We start from the raw sequence: 15,541 nt of genomic DNA on the forward strand, positions 1-15,541 counted from the left end.
GCACTTACATGGCTACTCTTGTTAGGTTGCAACTGGGACCAATATTAAAAATGAGTTCCGTAAATTCTGGATGGCAATCTATTACTTTTTTCTACATTCCATAAACTGTGGCGTACAATACCATGCGGCCTGTGGTTATTGTGTTGTTGTTGTTTTATTTTTTCTCAGAAAGGCGTATGGTCGCTAGGGCGTGTTTAATTAATATTGACTGCTGTGCTAGTTAAGCAGTTCAGGGAGTCCTCTGCCCACTGCCCGAAAATGGCTGGGATGGGCTCCAGCACCCCTGCGACCCTACTGAGGATAAGCGTTGCAGATAATGGATGGATGGATGCTGTGCTAATCGATTAAGAATGATGGCTACAGACAAAGTCTGCAAACAAGTGTATTGTATTATTCGACTAAAATGCTAAAAATGAAATTATGAAATAACAATTATTTCTTTGATTATGCCAGAAAAACAAGATTAAATAGAGTACCTTAAACAATACCGAAATTGAACAACATCTTCTTCCAGATGAATACACTTACATTTCAGTTTGTAGTTTTTATCATGCGTTAACTTGATGATTGTCATCCTTTATTGACTTCCAGCAATCAATTACTACATCAATGTGTTTTTCTTCTGCACACAAATTGATTTTTCAAGAAATCAGCTACGGCTCATATCCGATTGTTGCGTGACCAAACGCGTTGAGGATTTTGCAAGAGGGGAAAAAAAGAAAAAGAGACGTGTTGCATAACTGGAGCAGGACGTCTGATCCCTCGAGTGCTACGTGACTGAACAAAAAATGCTTTTTTTTTGAAAAGGGGAATGGTTGAGCTTAGCTTTACTATTCTAAGCTTCACGGCATTACTGATGACTCAGCAGATGCGTCACTTTAGTGTGCTTTTGTGAGCCTCCCCTTCCCCTCATTACCTTTGACCTTTTAGCGGGTAAAGCCTTTTGTGGGCTGGTGGCCCCTGCAGGGCCACAAAAAAGGAGGAGGAGGATTATAGTCAGCGTGGAGCACGTACCCTACCCTGAAATGCTGACTAGACCTCAGCTGTTTCCTTATGCCGAATAATCTCTAGACCCGCCCTCTGCTACATAATGACATCATTTGAAACAATTCTTTAAAACAATGAACCATCTGGAACTTGCTAGAACCAAATGAATCAAAATCTTACCTTGATCCTGCATTTGGAACAGTTGACATTATGTGCATCTGTTTTCAACAACACATTGAAGGTCGTGATGGAAGTTTGGGGCGAAAGGTGTGAGCTGTCGTGTCTCAAGCAAACCAGAAGCAGAGGTAAGATTGGGTATTAAAAAAATGCAGCCCGACCCAACCCAGGCCTGCAGGTATTAAGAATGACGCAGTCCGAGCCCGACCAATTAACTTGATTTGCAGGAACGAGCTCAAAGCAAACCCGAAATTTCATATTTCATTTGAATGGTGATTTATGATAACAAATTAAAGCCTGTCTTTTGTAACCAAATCTGAGTTAGGCGAGACTATATTAACATCTTTTATACGTCTAAGTCTGCAAAGGTTACATTAACTGACAATTTTCCATCTTTGACGGATTTTTTAGAAGTTACAGGAACAATTTAAGGCCGACCATAACTTCGACGGGTTAGAAAATGAGCCATAAACCATGGCAGCAGTACGTCCTTAAAAATCTAGCGTGGCACTTTAAGAGAAAGGCAGAGAGACAAAACAAAAGATGGGTGTATGAAAAAAAAAGAACGCGAGAGAAAGAGAACCGGGCCAAACGTAATGAGGGACTTTTTAGGCCCGACCAGGCCCAAAATTTGGGTCTTGTTCGAGCTTAACATCTTACCTCTGATCAAAAGGCAGCTCCAAAAAACGTATCGGTTCCAATTCCAATACGAATAAAAAAAACAAAACAAAAAAAAACATTTTCTGCAACTTTAGGGGTTTTGAGGGATGGAATTCAAAACGCCCAAAGGGGAATTAATGTAAAATGACTCAGTTTCTTTTTGACACACTCTCCCTTTAAGTTCTGACTTAATTTGGCTTTTTTAGGGGTTTTGAGGGATGGAATTCAAAACGAATTCTGTTTTGATAAAAATTATGAAAAGAGAATAATGCCAGAGCCCTTGTCCCAAAATACTTATACATGTTTAGAGTTGTTGTAAACAAAGTTTGTATATAATTTAATTGTATTTCTATTTACGTATATAATTATACTAATACCTATTAATATGTTATATGAAAAATATTTTTCTTTGTACAAAATTAGTTGTCTTAAACAAATTGGTAAAAAGTTGTAGGCAACAATTCGGACCCATTTTGTTTATATATTTATATAGATTGAAAAAAAAATCAACAACCGTATTTATTTATTTCATCAGTACTGTATTGAAAAATGTATATATTTTTAGATGAACATACGTTTTATTTTTAAATTAAAAGCGCGTTTTATTTTTTTCTGATAAATATTCATCCATTTAATTTTTGCTGGATTTACATTTTCAAACTGTTTTTATACCGATCATTTTTTTTTTAAATAAAAGATCATTTTATTTATTCGTTTCTAATTATGTTTTCCATCAGTTATTATTTATTTATTTGCCTTCACTAAATTTTTAAGAATATCATTTTTTTTCAATATCTTGTAAAAAAATAAATTTCAGGAAATTATATTTTTCTATACAAGAATGGAAAATGTTTACATATTTTATTTTTATTATTTGGTTAATAGTTTATAATTAAAAAAAACATAATTGTATTTATTTTGAGATACATATTTATGTTATTTTATCATCCCATGAATATCTCATCTTTACTGGATTAAAAAAATATATTAATTTCTTATTTTTCTGGTTAACATTCAAACATTTTTTTGCATAAATGCTTATTTTAGTTGATTTTGAAATAACATTCACTTTCCCAATAATATGTATTTATTTAATCATCACTTGATTTAAAAAAATATACATTATTTTCAATATTTTATTTATTTTTGGTTGCATGACAGACCTGCTCCAGACTTTGTAAAAGGAGAAGAAAGAAAAAAGACGTGTTGCGTGACCGGAGCAGGAAGTCTAATCCTTCCAGTATTTATATACACTTTATTTTTTCAAAAAATATGTATGTGATACTTATTCCATTTAACATAAACTGATTATTTACTATTTATTATTTTTTAAATGTTTTTTCAACAATTTTATTTTTAAACAAATGATTACTTCATCAAAAACAGTTAATTGTTTTCTTTATTAATTTTCGTCCCTGCTCCAAAAGGGCAGATGCCTGCAACCAGTATTGAGCTTATCTACTCACACTGCAATCAGCCTGAAAATAAACCCATCTCTAATCACAGTCAATGTTCCTATTTTTCTTCCCGTACCAAATTTAGAATTTGTCCTTTTCCGTAAGAGAAGTCACTTGACGTGAAAAGTCGCCATCGTCTCTTACGGAAAGAACAAAACATGCAAGTGAGGACAACACGCGTGCACTGCACACACTCGAGTGGCGTGGTACAAAGCAAGTATTCTTTGACGGGCGCAAAGAAGAAAAAAAAAGCTGCAGATGGATAGAGAAGAGGCCTATTTTTTTCTTTGGTCCAAGCAGCTGCTTCATTCCGCTTCGAGACACTTGTACCCCGGACTGCCCCTGAAAGCGACGCTGTTTTTCGACCTTGCAAGTTGTTGTCATCATGCATCAAGGATAGCAAACACACTCAAAGCACTGCTATTTGAAATAAAAAAAAACATTCAAAAGCTCAATTCCGGGAGTGTATAACTCATTTGAGTTTGGGGCCCATGTGGTCGAAAAAAACTGTCACTGTCACTAGTAAATAAAAGAGGGAGAAAAAAAAAGGAAGAAAGAGCAAGAAAGAGAGAGAAATAGAGATAAGGTAGAAAGAAAGGAAGAAAGAAAGGGGTAAAGAGAAAAAGAAACAGAAAAAGAACAGAGAAATAAATAGAGAGAAACAATTTGAAAAAGGGGAGAAAGAGAGGGAAGGAAAGAAAGAAAGGGAAACAGGGAGAAATAAAGAAAAAGAAAGACAAAGAACAAGTGGGATAAAGAGAACAAGAAAAAGATAGAATAATAAAAAAACAGAGAGAAAGAAGGAAAGACAGAGGGGAAAAATGGAGTGGGAGAGAGAGAGAAAGAAAAGAGAGAAAAAGAGAGAGAGAGAGAGAGAGAGAGAGAAATGAAAGAAAGAGAGCAGGATGAAGAGAGAAAGAGGGATAGAGAGCAAGAAATAATGGGGAGGGAAAAGAAAAAGAGAAAAAATGGAGGGACAGAGAAAAAGAGAAAAAAGGGAATAGAGACAGCAAAAGAGAGAGAAAAGAATGCAAAAGACAGAAAAAAGAATGAGAGAAAAGGAGAGAGATAGTAAAAAGAGAAAGGGACAAAAAGAGGAAAAAAAATACAGCTCCACTTGCTTAGTGAGTTGCGCATGGCTTTGGTGACATCCAGTGGACATGTTTCAAACTGCAATCATTTTTCCTCTTGTGCTTCCCTTAGCGTTGTCTTGCGGCCTGATCAAATCTGGCGCGATACGTCTCACGGGCTGCAGGTTTGACACCCCTACTCTATACCTTTAAAACACATATGTCAGAGTCAAGGCCCGCGGGCCACATTAGGCCCGCGAGAGGGTTTTACCTGGCCCGCGTGACGATATCAATATATTATTAGATCCGGCCCGCAGGCCGCTGCAAGCCAGCAGCCCGCAGTACGCATGAATACTACATTTCCCACAATGCAACGGGGACGCGCCGAGCGGGAGCAAAGCGGGAGGCGGTTTGATTTATTCAGCAGTCGATCAGCAGCAGTCATTAGCATAACAGCAAAAATTAGCCCACAGATACCCATCAACAATTGCTAAACGGAAGGTGGACACTGAAAACCGGGGCTTTCAAACAAGTAATGTAGAGTTGTAGTAATACAGTACTGTATATAAATGTATGTAAATACAGTAATCATACAGTAATGTTTCCTGTGCAATTACACATTTGAAGTTTTTACTCCGTTCAAGTTTAAAAGTTAAATATGCACATAAAGAAGGTCTTGTTTTTTGTTGTTCCCCTCGGGAATTTTAAAGCTTTATTGTCTATGTTGACTGTGTTGTTTTTGTTTGCCGACTCTGTCCTGGGAGTGTTTCTTGTTTTTCGGCTTTTCATGGAAAATAGATCTTGATGTGGACAACAGTCTTTTGATAAAATTGTCTCCTATTTAGCAGAGAAAATGACTTTTGATTGTTATTATTTGTTAATCAGTAATTCCTTTTTTTCACACTAACCCAGAGAAAGCACAGTAAGGAAAGACAATGTACATTTGAGCAGGACAGATGAGGTCCAGTGTGTTGATTGCTATTGGTTTTAAGTAACAAGAGATTTTTGCACTTTATTTTATTGTATTTCGAGGCAATATTTCTTTTTAATAATTTCAGATGATTGAATGATAGAAAATGGTTATGAGTTGTTGTTATGAGATATGTTATGAGTTTTTTATATAAAGGACATTTGTATTTTGTGCCTGCTGAAATTAAAAATGACTGACAGAGTCATAAGAAAATATTGCTTTATTTATCCAATCATATTGTAATATATTTGTTGTGTTTTCAGTAGGTTAAATCTTGGTTTCGGTAAAGATTGGACAGTCCGGCCCTCGGCTTGTAGCCAAATGTTTTATTTGGCCCTCCGTCCATTTGACTTTGACACCCCTGCTTTAAAATGTCTTTAGAACAGGGACTAAAACTTTTTAGGAAATAAAAGAAAAATCAGACAAAACACCGTTATAGAAAAAAACGTAAAATAGAGGGCAACAAACACGTCAGTAATGCAACTTCTTCAAAATAAGGAAAATGCTTTTTATTATGATAAGTGAGCGTATGTGCCTATAATTCTTCTCAGAAGCCTGCACAAACTACTTGTATAAAAATATACACAACTTCAAGATACAGTAGACCTCTCGATATGACATGAATCCGTTTTGAGGTGGGGATCGTGAGGTAAAATTGCTGTATAGCGGGAGAATCCCTAGTTCCCTAGTTAAAAACAGTACAATAACAAAATAGACAGTACATACTACTTATGTGTAGTAAACACATATACGACTAAATTACGTGTTTGATGAATATACAGGTAAAGAAAAAACTATATTTACTTTTGATGTGACGTAACTTTAGCTGGTATAGTGGAGTAGCAAGTGGATGCAAAGTGGGGCAGGAGACAGCAGATTATAAAAAAAAACTGATTTTAAAACTTGCCATTTCTTGAAAATATTTATTTGCTTTAAATCGCCAATATAAAAAAAAAATAGCCCCGATCATCGATTTGTTACGGCCATATTCCTTAGCAAGGGTAACTAAGTTTGTGCCTTCTTTCTATCATTTGATAGTTATCATATCTTTGCTTCGTCCTTTACAATCACTCCTTGGGACCTATGTGAATAAAAATAGTACAAAAAAATACAGTATCGAATCGACGACTTTCAAAGACTTAATGATGCACACAAAACTCTGGACTGAACAGAGTTAATCAAATGGTAAATGTAACATTGTGGGAAGTAGTTCAGCCAATAGCAAATCAGCATTGTTTATGAAGTCGACCAACAGCAGACAGGCATCTTAGTAACCTAACTCTTCATGTACACGTACAAATACTGCAAAGTCTGAATTTGTTTTAACTTTTTTGGGGTGGCAGATGAAATAATTTTTAGTGTTTGTATACCAGGGAAAGGCCAGAACACCATTTCCTGCATCATAAAGTGAAATTTTTTTGAAGGTGGGGACACCTTATCCACTGAACTTAGTTGTGGGGAACCAGAATAAGTATGTGTAGATGGATATAGTCAGTCAAGCATAACTCCATGTCCACACTATCTTTGTGTAACACCAATTAATAAACATTCCTTTGAGTTATTTAATCTGCTGTAGGTTAAAAAAAAGGTCTTATGTGCTTAAAAATACATTCAGTGCCAACAGCAGCTACTAATGTCAAAAGTTATAACTCAACCATTGCCGTATAAATACATGAGTTTGTTTTAACTGGCCTGTGAATGAGTTAACATTAGGCACCAATGTCCACCCTCCATTGACCTTCCAGTCATCAAACCTGTATATATACTTTTTAATTTTGTTTAGGCAGTTACTCTTTTCTCAAAATGTAACATGGGATTTAAACAGATAAGCTAATTCCATCATGAAATGTTTCAAATATATATGTTGTTGTTTCCACAAACATATAATAATGATTAGTAATGGAAACACTGTTTGTTTTTAGCTACGTTAGCATCAACACGTTAGCTAACTAGCTTTTAAAATATTCATTTATTTTAGGATATTAAACCATTCAAAAGACAACAAATTTAACACCGTACAAGTGTTAAATATCAAATTAAAAAGGAAACTCACGTACATTCGTTTCCATGGATTGAAGATTAAGCAAAAGAATATATAGAAAATGCAGGATTGTTTCTTGCTATCACTTCCTGTTTGAGGTGTCATGTGACCAAGTTTATCCAATCAACTACTAGCAACAGAAAACAGAAATCCAACTGTCTCATAAGATAGAAATGGTAAACAAGGAAAAATTGTAAAGGACTACATGAGTTTTCAGATACTAAGATAAAATTGACTCTTCACTTTTTTCTGAAACTGAATAAAATACTGTACGTTTTTAGCTGTGTTAGCATCATTTAGCTAACACTAAACAGCTAGCTTTTAAAAGTCTTTTTTTAAAATATATTTTAAATAAAGTACCGGTATTTTACGTTTTTAATAACATTACACAATTAACATTGGAGAATCCAGGGCTGTAAAGCACCACAGAAAAACATTAAAATAAGTACTACTTACTTATACATTAAAATAAGTACTACTTATGACTGATATACGTGTAAACGATTAAATTATATTATAAATAAAAGTATAGATGTAAGGAAACAAATGAAATTTGATTTACCTTTGGTGTGACCTGAGGTGGTGCAGTGGAGTTAATGGGTAGATGGAAATGGGAAGTGACGTCGATGACGGATAAAAAATGCAATTGATTTTATGTGTCCCATTTGCGAGGATTGTCGTGCCCATAGAAAGTTTATTTGCTTCAATCGCGAGGGTAGTCATCTGGGTTCTTCCTTGATAATTGCAAACTTCGTTTCCATAGTTATCATGATTTTGCTTCTCCCTCTAGCATCACTGCAAGTCTTGGGACCCATAGCTAATAATACAGCACATTAATACAGTATTGTATCGCCAACTTGTAGTGTTTACAAAGAAAACAAGATTCTGAATTGAATAAGGAGAAAGGTATTGTGGGAAGTATTTAAGCCAATATTATACCTGCATTTTCTTGATTCCGGGACGCAGGCCAATAGCAGACCAGTATTTTACTTGCTGTTAACCAATAGCAGACAGATATCTTAGCACCGTTACACATTACGGTCCACACCGTAAAGTGAAAATGTTGTGAGGCTCGGTCACTGTATCCGGGGGTCTGCTGTAATCAGTTAGAGTGACGCTAGTGGTAGAAGAAAAATCCACAAAGAAACACATCTTTGTATAAGGTCCACAGTTTAAAAGTAAGGAAATAAAGTTGAGACTTATTGTTCTGAAAAAAAAAATCTAAAGTCAAAGAAAAAATATCAACTTTTGCCACAAACTAGGAGATCTTTAATATATTTAATTCTACTTGTGATAACCAGTGTTGGGACTAGCACGTTGCAAAGGAACGCGTTATTAAAAAAATCGGTAACTCAACTATCTTTACTATATGTCATTAAAAATAAATAATTATGATTGTCGAGTAATTCCACATCATTCATATTGTCACAAACACTCCTCAATCTGCCAGCATGTTTATATTTAAATAGAAAGTATAACTGAATGCAGTTACAGAAGTGCTGTCTCAAGAAGTGCGAGAAGGCTGAATTTCTTCTCATGCAGATATTCTCTCTACCATATATACCCACATCTGAGCCAAATTTACAACTTTAACATCCATCCATTATCTTTACCGCTTATCCCCAGTAGGGTCGCGGGGGTGCTGGAGCCCATCCCAGCCATCGTCGGGCAGTGGGCAGGAGACACCCTGAACTGGTTGCCAGCCAGTCACAGGGCACACAGAGACAGACAACTCACTCGCTCATTCACACCTAAGGACAATTTGGACCGGCCAATTAACCTGACATGCATGTTTTTGGAATGTGGTAGGAAACGGGAGTGCTCGGAGGAAACCCACGCAAGCACGGGGAGAACATGCAAACTCCACACAGGAGGTTCCATCTCACGACCTCAGAACTGTGCAGCACACGCACTAACCACTGCTCCATCGAGCTGCCTACAACTCTTAACATAAAATACTTAAATCAAGGGGTCAGCTTCTATCTGATATTTTGTTGTGAGTGGGGAGGGGGCGTGGCTTATACAGGAACTACAAACCAACACAATAAGTGGGGCAAACGTAAGCATCGATTTTTGGGGGGAAAAGTGTTATGAATTTTTGCCCTTATATTTTTTAGATTTTCACACAGAAAAAAACATACCTGGAGGATAAAAAGAAACATTTTGGACAGTACCGAGAACTGTTTAAGAAGATCTTCGAGTAGTTTGAAGCCCAGAGACAAAATAGATATGGAGTGTCTCAGCAAATTGGTTTGAATGAACGAATCTAGCTCGAGCAGACCAAAAACAAAACGAGTCAAAAAACAAAAACAATGTTAACACAACATGTCCGAAAAGGAATAGGAAGCATAGGCTTATTTAATCATTTTACTTCAGGGTAATGTGCTCATTTTGGGTGTGAATAATCTAGGGGGTAACTGAGTTACATTTTGACTAGTAACTGTAACTAATGATTGTTTTTCAGTAACTTGCCCCCACATTGTGATAACTACCCGACTACATAGAAAGAGTAAAAAAAAAAAACGCCCCATGTCTGTTCTATTTGCGGAGCCAAAAGCCAGGAATGGAGGGCCGCATTCTTTAAGGTTATGTCACACGGAGGGGGCGGGGCCCGGGGCCAGGGGCCCGGCCCCGTCAAGGGAAGTTTCTAAAGATGATCGCGACAGGACTGGAAATGTTGCTGAGCAATGTTGTAAAGTTCTGAAAGTTGATACTCGAAAATGCATGCAAGCTTCATACAAAAAGTCCTCGGTCACCTAAGGTCAGGGGTCTCAAACTCTGGCTCAAGGGCCACATGGTAGAAAAAGCACTCTCGCGGGGGTGGGGACTATTTAATTAATAGCACAAAAAGAGTGCCTTAGCTGCAGGGTTGGGGATGTTTTAGAGGCTCACAATTGAATTATGATTCAAGGGTGTGAGATTTAATTATAAAATGATCAGATTTAATTTATCGACACTGGATATTCAAGACAAGAAAAATAATTGAAACAAACCCCCACTATTTTTAAAGGGACGCTGAGTAGTATTTAGGGCCTCCTAGTGGTTAACAAAACTTTCCTTCATTAAAAATAAGAAAATACTGATAAAATGCATTATTTTTAATTCACATAGATGGACGAATTTGCATCTTTTTTACATACTCACGTGTTTGTCAGCTATCTTGCTTGCAGAAACCCTCCAAAATGTAATTTTCCCCTTCCTTCCTCTTTTTTCTTTTTCCTCCACTCATATATATTTTTTTAATGTTTTCTTTGTTTTTCTTTCCATTGTCTTTGTTCAATTCTTTTCTTGCTCTTTCTGTCCTTTTTTCCTGTTCTGTCTTTTTATTTTCATTTTTCTTCTTTTTTTCTTTCTTTCTTCTTACAAAAGCCCGGGCAAAAAAATTGTACAGTTTGGTCACTCGGAGTCCCTATAATTTGTAGTTTTATTCTTTTTTGCTTGCACTACACTCTACAGCAGGGTTGGGTAGGGTTACCTTAACAGGATTACTTTCAATTACTTTTGGATTACTCCAATACCAAATATGCTAATAAAAGACAAAAGAAACTAAATATGAATAAAATGACTAAGTTTTGTGCAGGCTTGGGGAGTAACGGAATACATGGAACGGCAAAAATGATGTTGGCAAGCTGTTTGGATTTATTTTCATTTTGTTTCTTTCACATTTTATGTTAGTTTTGCCGGAGATCAAAGCCAGGAGAGAAAGCGTACCACGTCTTGTGAGTCATCATTTTATTGATATTTAGTTTCTTTTGTCTTTTATTAGCAAAATTGGTATTGGAGTAATCCAAAAGTAACTGAAAGTAATCAAGTTAAAGTAACCCTACCCAACCCTGCTCTACAGTGACATCTAGCGGTCAAATCTTTACACACTGTCCCTTTAATTTGACTCGTGAAAACTCATGCTCAACTGTAAAGTGACAAGACAGCAGACAAACACAAGGGCCAATAATTTGTAATAATTTTTTGCTTTTTATTTCTATGACTTTAAAAAAAAGTAAATAACATCATATGTTCTCTGGTTGATAAATGGTCATCAGCAAATACAGCTAGTTTCTTTAGGAGTGGCGCCTGGCTTTGATTAAATCAAGTGGACATATTTAAAACTGCAGGCTGTTGTTTGATGCAATGTAGCATTTTTTCCTCTTGCGCTTCTCTCGGAGTTGTCTCGTGGGCCAGATTTAATATGCCGGGGGGCCTGATCTGGCCCGCGGGGCTTATGTTGTCTCCAGAGGGAACATGCGTGCCAGATGGAAGTTTTGCTGTTTCACTATTGGGCTTTTTTTACCCCCCCTGGCTTTCCTTTTTATAGCTTTGGCTGACTCACACCCTCGCTCGCTCTGACATTCTACTGAGTCACAGGCAAAAAGATCAACCCTCTCGATCTCCCCTTCCTCACGCTTTGACTTTCTGAAAAACAACAGGTGCAAGTAAAAAAAAAAAAAGGGGGGGGGGTGTTCTACACCTCTCTGATATGTTAGCCTGATCTCCGGGCAAACCCTGGCAGCCTTCATATGTCTGCACATTTAATACCGTGGCTGTAATTGAATGTGTCTGCATTCTTTCCATGCAGATTACACAACAGACAGGCTGCCAAGATTGTGGACCAACATGTAGTCAACAGTACTGTGGAGGGGAAGTTAGCACCCTTGTCGCAGTTTGCAGGTACTAGGTTTTGGATCTGATTTATGGTCTTCTTGGATGTGAGCGCCGGGTGCTTTTGGAGTTGTGGCATTTTTAAATTTTGTGTCGGTGCAGTGTTAAGCCTGTAATATCTCATCTCATACCGCTTATCTTCATTAGGGTCGCAGGGAAGAGGGGTGGGGGGGGGGCAGCCCATCACAGCCATCTCCGGGCAGTGGGCAGCGGACACCCTGAACTGGTTGCCAGCCAATCGCAGGGCACACGGGGACAGACAACTCACTCGCTCATTCACACCTAGGGACAATTTGGACCGGCCAATTCACCTGAAATGCATGTTTTTGGAATGTGGGAGGAAACCGGAGTGCCCGGAGGAAACCCACGCAAGCACGGGGAGAACATACAAACTCCGCACAGGAAGTCTGGAGCTGGATTTGAACCCACGCAGGAACTGAATGAACTGTGCCGCACAAGCACTAACCACTGCGCCGCCGTGCTGCAGCCTGTAATATATCACCCTTTAATCTGGTAAATTGTCTTGCACCGAGGGAGGGAAAATGCCTCAAAAACTGCATTTTTTCAAATTTAAGGAGTGGTGGGCCGCCAGGGCCTGTAAGACCTTCTTTGATGGCCAACAAAATGTCTGAATCATGTCATGTTAATCATATTTCGTCCATGATGTGTGCTTTTATCTTTTAAGCATTTTAAGCAATCACATTTTAGCCATCACTTGTTGCTTGGTCCAAAATCTACCCAGAGGCCTACACAGTTCTGCAGGCTCTGAGGCACAAATAAGTGTCAATAAAGCTGTCAGATTTTGAGTTGGCGGAAACAGGGCCTTCTAGCTGGCCTAGGAAAACAACAGCGGCATCACAAACTAAGATTGCCTAGGGGGCGGTGACGGGTGTATTGCAATGAAATCAAAACTTATGCCAGGCTCAACTTTCATCTTCAAATTCTTGATCGAACTAAAACGCACGGAATCTGTACGACAGAGTAATTAAAATCTTGTTGAGGGGAAAAAAATAAATTGATTTTGTTGGGTAAAATGTGGATATATTCCTAAATAATATTAAATTAGATAAGGTTATTATTGTAGCTTGTTTTGTGTCACAGCTGCAGTAGCAGCAGTATATGTTTTATATGCAATAGTTATTGAGTGTTAGATTGATTAAGACATAGCACTACTGAAGGCCTAGGTGTAAATTGCACGGCCCGGCACTGAATTGAAGTACTATTAAAAAAAAAAAAAAAAAGAAGATTTTTTCTTATTTTAATTTAAAACTGGTCCAAATACAAGCAATGGGGAAAGACAAATGCAAATTCTTCCTATTTTTACTATATATTTTTTTACTTTTTAGTATTTTTCTTGAATACAAAAAGACTAAATTTCATTCAGACAAATTTGGCACTGTATTTTACTTTTATAACCATTTTTTATTGGAAAAAATAAAATAAAACTTTAAATGAGCAGAACTGAATGCTAAGAAATTGCAAATATTTATTTTCTGATTATTATCGTCCGTTTATTTATTTATTTATGTGAATTTCCCTGCGGGGATGAATAAAGTATCTATCTATCTATCTATCTATCTATCTATCTATCTATCTATCTATCTATCTATCTATCTATCTATCTATCTATCTAATAAAGGAAAAGTTTACATATAGCGAATGAACAAAATAAACTAAAAAAAAAGTTTCTTATTTTACGAAAATATATAATGTAATCCCTTGTTAAATGCAGATAATGGAAACCAGAACCCCTCACCTCCATATGCTAAAATCTGCGAAAGACAGATAAAAATAGATAAACCAAGAGAATAAAACAGACATAAAGAGAGAAAATGAGCCTAATAGAAAGAAAAAGAGAAAATTAGCAGAAAAAAGAAAGATGCAAAGAGGGAAAAGAGACAAAAATAGAAAGAGTGAAAGAGAGTAGGAGAAAGAGAAAATAAGCAAAGAGAGAATAGAGAGACAAAAATAGGGAAGAGAAAGAAAAAGGAGAGAAAGAGTGAGAAAAAGAAAATTAGCAAAGAGTCAAAAAGAGACAAAAAGAGAGAAGGAGAAAGAGTAAGGAACAGAGACAAAAAGAGGAAAAGAAAAAAGAAAGAGACATAAATAAGATAGAAAGAAGGGGGAGACAATGAAATAATTCAGAGAAAGAGAGCAGAAAGAAATAAAAAAAATAAAAAAAGATGAGACGACCCACTTTCAAAATACAATGTAACTTTCACATACAGTCCCTCGCCAAAAATGTCCAAAATGAATTGTTGCTAGCATTGTTAGCATACACTTGTCGCTAAAGCTAACAGTATTAAACATGCGAGCTTGCCACCAGTCCAGTTCAAGCTATGTTTAATCCATTTCCTTCCAGCCAATGGTCGTATCAAAATGGCCTTGTAATTTTAACGAGGGATTAGCTGCTAGCGTAGCACGAGTATGCTAGCGGTCCCCAGTGCCATCTCGACCCGATGACAAATTTGCCCTTCTTGCTTTCCTCGCCAGAAATGCTTGAGTATCACGTTCCCCCGATTTTCCACACGTCTGCGCCGTCCCGTCCCACCTAAAAGCGGGTAAGCTACGTTAACGCAGCTGCTGAAAGCAAAGTCACGGCCGGGTGGCTAACGCATGCTAGCGCGACTATTTGTACTCGGGTTGACTTCAGAAATGGGGCCGAGGGCCCAAACCTGGAGAGCTATCCAATTGAAGAATAAAAATACATTCAGACGTCCACATGTTATATTTCTTTACATTTGTTTTAAAATAGATTAGTTTCGAATCACTCACAATTAAAGCAAAATAATATATTAAGTCCATATTTTAAGCACTAAATTTGATACTTAGCTTTGTAGTATTATTGTACAGTGGAACCTCGGTTCTCGACCATAATCCGTTCCAGAACCCTGTTCGAAAAACGATTTGTTCGATCACCGAAATCATTTTTCCCATTAAAAATAATGTAAATCGTTTTCATCTGTTCCAACATCCAGAATCTTTACCTTGAACGTTTAACGTAAACATAAAGCTAACCCAGGCTAATCGTACGTTCGCGTTATCGTAATCTTCAGTACGAAAGATTACGCTAACATGAAAGTGTAAAAATAAAAAAATCAGGTGGTTTACAAGTCATTTAGCACCCGGGTCTCCACAACAAGTGGTGAGCGGTTCATTGGAAAGGGGGCTGCGTCCCAACACCCTGAATGTTGGGCTCCGTTCCAACACCCTGAATGTTTACCTTGAATGTTTAACGTAAACATGAAGCTAACCCAGGCTAATCGTACGTTCGTGTTATCGTAATCTTCCGTACGAAAGATTGCGCTAACATGAACGTGTAAAAATAAAAAAAAGGATTAAAAAAAATAATTATGAATAGGATTTCTTACCTTTGTGGTGGTCAGCAGAAGGCGCAGGTGGACGGTGGAGCTACTATTTCTTTCTTAAATGCAATAGTTGTACGCACTACTTTTCTTTTTTCACCTGTAGCAACTTTGCTGCTTGCACTGACTTTCTTCGGATGGCATAATTAGGGGCTAAA

Source organism: Urocampus carinirostris, chromosome 5 (genome assembly GCF_059441175.1).
Source record: "Urocampus carinirostris isolate Australia breed hairy pipefish chromosome 5, RoL_Ucar_1.0, whole genome shotgun sequence".
Taxonomy (NCBI): domain Eukaryota; kingdom Metazoa; phylum Chordata; class Actinopteri; order Syngnathiformes; family Syngnathidae; genus Urocampus; species Urocampus carinirostris.